Source organism: Balaenoptera musculus, chromosome 9 (assembly GCF_009873245.2).
Source record: "Balaenoptera musculus isolate JJ_BM4_2016_0621 chromosome 9, mBalMus1.pri.v3, whole genome shotgun sequence".
Taxonomy (NCBI): Eukaryota; Metazoa; Chordata; class Mammalia; order Artiodactyla; family Balaenopteridae; genus Balaenoptera; species Balaenoptera musculus.
The window spans coordinates 13,215,623-13,220,037 of record NC_045793.1 but is presented as its reverse complement, the minus strand read 5'-3'; the positions used below and the strand labels follow the sequence as shown (position 1 = coordinate 13,220,037).

General features: G+C 36.8%; 1 non-coding gene across 1 annotated transcript; it reads left to right on the top strand.

Moving 5' to 3' along the window:
- The first annotated feature begins 2,044 nt into the window (after nucleotides 1–2,044).
- Nucleotides 2,045–2,151, top strand: LOC118901390. The gene has a single exon (XR_005021363.1). It is a non-coding gene; the product is annotated as a U6 spliceosomal RNA (small nuclear RNA).
- The last annotated feature ends 2,264 nt before the right edge of the window (nucleotides 2,152–4,415 follow it).

The window sequence follows — 4,415 nt, the reverse complement described above, 5'->3', positions numbered from 1 at the left end:
TTTATCCAAATCCTTTACTCTGTATATATATTTTTAAAGAAATAGAATGTTTGTAAATAAAGGTTTTAATCTTGTCCAAAGCCAAATATGAGTAAAGCACTCTTCTTTATAAATATGTAACTAACAAAGAATACGAAATTTATGTTGGAAACCATGAGTAGATAGGAGAGAGAATTCAATAGGCTGGTACTAACAGGTCTTGGCTTTAAGGCCCAGCTTCACAGCCCTAAAAGCTAATAATGGCCAAGCTATGATACAAAATAATGTTGGTCATAAAGGCATTTGAGAACTCCTAGTTGTGTCATATTAATGACGTTAGCCTCTTCATGGCTTGTAGGCTTTTTGGCTGCCTTGTTTTCTTCTTTTCCCTTAATTTTTAAAAGCAAATTAAGAAGTTTTAAAAATTGAATAAATCATTGAACAAACCATCACATCATTCTTCTGTTTTGGAGTAGCAATTTCTTCCATGCAATTAAGTGGGGTATAGTGCTCTGTATTGCCCATTGACATTTTAAAAAATGAGTCTTTATTTAGGTTTTTTTTTCCCCTGTACTCTTATGTATTTTTTTTTAATTTTAATTTTTTTTTTATGTTGGAGTATAGTTGATTATTCAGGTTTTAAAACTGAGTTAATTTATCTCTTGCCTCCCTGACACCAGCCATGTCCCTTGCGGTACAGTGCTGCAAGGTCAACCACACTTTGCGATTTATAAGCAGGTATATTATTAAGAGTATGCAATGTATAGCCCAGAATTCTGTGGTTACACTTTTCTTCTTAGGCATTGACAACTACTATTAGGACCTATGACCCCTTCTCTACCATGTTCCTCAAAGATTGTTCTAGGACCTGAATGGACCCGATGCCAGACTGTTGGTTTCTCTCCATTTCTCTCTGCTGGGCTCCACAGTAGCAGGAAGTCACCAAAAGAGCAGGCAGTTGCACAGACACTGAGTGTGAGAGGGACTGGATCCTCAATGGGTTTGGGATTTAATCCCTTCCATTTCAGTTGGAAGTTGACCCCTGGCCTCAGTGAGAAGCTCCATCCTCAGTCATGAAGTTCTGTTTCTTAAACGTGAACACTGACGTTAAGGTGCCAACAGACAATCTTGAGTTAAAGAAATCTTATAAAGAAATACTACTGTGCTTTACTAAGCTCTAACACATCTACCAATTTATAGAAGCTATTTATCTAAAGCTGTAGAAAGATGAACACTGAAGGATAAATGTCAACATTTCAGCCTGAACAGTTAGGTATCTTAAAAATCTCTGTATGAACCAAAATGTCAATCTTGAATTGCATAAAAACTGTCAGGTTGATTTTTAAAAAAAATTTAACAAAATGCAAATCAAAACTACAATGAGGTATCACCTCACACCAGTTAGAATGGGCATCATCAGAAAATCTACAAACAACAAATGCTGGAGAGGGTGTGGAGAAAAGGGAACCCTCTTGCACTGTTGGTAGGAATGTAAATTGATACAGCCACTATGGAGAACAGTATGGAGGTTCCTTAAAAAACTAAAAATAGAACTATCATACAAACCAGCAATCCCACTACTGGGCATATACCCAGAGAAAACCATAACTCAAAAAGACACATGCATCCCAATGTGCATTGTAGCACTATTTACAATAGCCAGGTCATGGAAGCAACCTAGATGTGTATAAAATGGATAACTAATAAGAACCTGCTGTATAAAAAAATAAAATAAAATTCAAAAATTCAAAAAGAAATTAACAAAAAAATAGCCATAGTAACTATGGAGTATTGTTAAAATTGCTTTTGAATCAATGTAAAACATGATAATAATCAGTTTAAGTAATAAGTGCTGTAATTTTCCAATAGTTATGAGGCTTGAGGAAAAACTGATTTAAAAGCAAAGTGAAAACTTGATTAAAATATCTAAAAAATGTTATTCTACAGCACTGAAATTGTCCAAAGCTTCCTATCTGTGAGAAAGCATTGCCAACCCTGGTCTCTACCACTTGATGCCTATAGCTGAGACTTTTTTTAATTTAGGGGGGAAAAAAAGGCAAGGCCAGTGCTTGCTTTGGCAGCACATATACTAAAATTGGAGTGATACAGAGAAGATTAGCATGGCCCCTGCGCAAGGATGACATGCAAATTCGTGAAGCGTTCCATATTTTTAGCAAATATGCTTTCACAGCATACCTTGTGTATATGTAAAGATAAGTATTTAATTCTTACTGTTCACTTTTCACTGACAAAGGAAAAAAAGTGAAAACTACAGAAACTGTGGTAGAACCTTACATGCTGTTCTGGTCCTAGTTGTACCCACCTTCGGCCAGTCACATAGCTACTCAAGAAATCTTCCCAACAGAGTACAACAGTATGAGAATCTGAAATCACTTCCAATATCCCCTACTAGATATTGACTATTATATCAAGTAGTAAGTGATAAAACTTTTAATTGGCAATTAGTATAACCGTGGATGACTTCTGATTTTGTTTTTAATTCTGTGGATTGTGTTTAAACAATTCCAAAGTATGTTCCTGATTTTGAGATACTAAGTGGTATTGCACAGTTGTCACTTTATTGAATGTGTACAACAATTTCATGAAGTTTATAATGCACACCCTTGTATAGCTTCAGGTGCTAGAATTAAAACTGATCTGTTATCATAAGGAAAAAAAAAAAAGGCAAGGCCAAAGATAACTTTGTGGACTTGGGCATATATGATAGACATGTCTCTTTCTCAGCTAGCTTTGCAAAGGATGAAAACCCTGAATTATTCCACTGTTGCCAAGGGTAATTGTAACTGATTAAAGCCATGATGCTTTCACCACTTCTCAGCATTGGGAAGGTACTTTCTGGGTCCATGGATGAACTACAGAAAGTTTATGATTATGTTAGAGTGTGTGCAGGTATATGCACACCATGAAGAGGTTTCAGGAATTCCTCACCAAAATGAAAATTGTAAATTCTTGTAAAAGTGGTATGTTTAATTAAAAAATACATTTCAGCTACTCTTCTAGATTCTTTTTTTTTTTTTTTTTTAATTTTCTAATTCCAGGCCTATTTGAGTATCCTTCTAGGTTCTATTTCTCTGTTCTGGCCTGTGGCCTTTTCTTGTTTAAAGCATAATTGCCAACTGGATATTCACAACAAGGTCCCTATTCACTAAGAGCTCACAATCAGTGGGGAAGAGGAGGCACCTTCATGGGCATTTAAATTCTAATACAAGATAGACTGAGTGTGTAAAGAAAGTGAAATGGGAGAACAAAGGAAAGACGCTTTGAGTAGAGAATTTTGAAAGTATGTGGAAAGGACATTTCTGATGCTGAAGACAGAGTAAAGCAACGCTGAAGTATTTGTCATATTGTGAAGGAGGATCTATTTGATGACAGAAGAAAATGTTTTAACTCTGTTCTTCCATGACATTATACATCTTAATATGTTTTTCTTTGTCAAAGAAAACAGCACTTGCAAATTTCTCCAGCCAACAGTCTAAGGAGAACGTGTATTGGTAACTCCTGTCTGAGAGAGAATTCAGATTAGCCTAGATTCTCCACTGAGATGTTATTCATAAGGTTATAAAAGTTTGCCAAAGGTGTGTCTATTTTCAATTTGCATGGTGCTTTCTTATTTTTAAACAAACTTTTCCACACTCCTTACCCCAAAGTGTTTGTGAACAGAAAGAAAGAGGGAGAGATCTGTGGCCTAATGAAGATAGAACTTTTAGGGCCAAGTGATTGGATATGGATGAAACAGATGTAGGTGATCAGTGAGAAGTGTCAAAGATGATTCCAAAGTTCAAGTCTGGGAGAATCTTGGTACCATTAAAACAAACAAGGAGCTTAGAAGAGGAAAACTGGCTTTGAAGGAAAGGGTGAATTTGGTTTTTCACTTGACTCAACAGCTCAAGTGGAAATAGGATTTTTAAATAGGAAATCATCAGAGGGTATGTTACAGTAGTAACACAGTGGAGTGTGGGATTAATGGAGTGTGGGATTAATGCCTGTGCAAGGCCTGAAGGCAGCATAACATGGTATGTTTCCAGGACTAAACATCTTGAAGGTGGAAGTAAAACAGAGGTAAGCATCAAGAAATATACCAACTAGTAAGTCATACTCTTAAGAGTGGGTTAGGGTATGTGTTGGAAACCACATGAAGTAGTTCGTGTTCTTTCCTTTTAGGGCAAGAATGGGCCATTGAAAGGTTTTAAGTAGGCTCCTGAGGAGGAGATTTCCTTATTAGAATGATGTGGAGGGTACCTTTTCTAGAAGCTGGACAGTGCCAGGACCAGGTGATGGACAGGCCTGGGGAGGTTCCCTCTGGCCTGTATTCTGCAGTCTATGGGCCTCCATTCCCCTCTTCCTTACCAAGGCCAGGATTAGGGGGAACGAGACAAAATTTAAGGGGGGCCAAGAAACCAGCATTCAAGATGAAT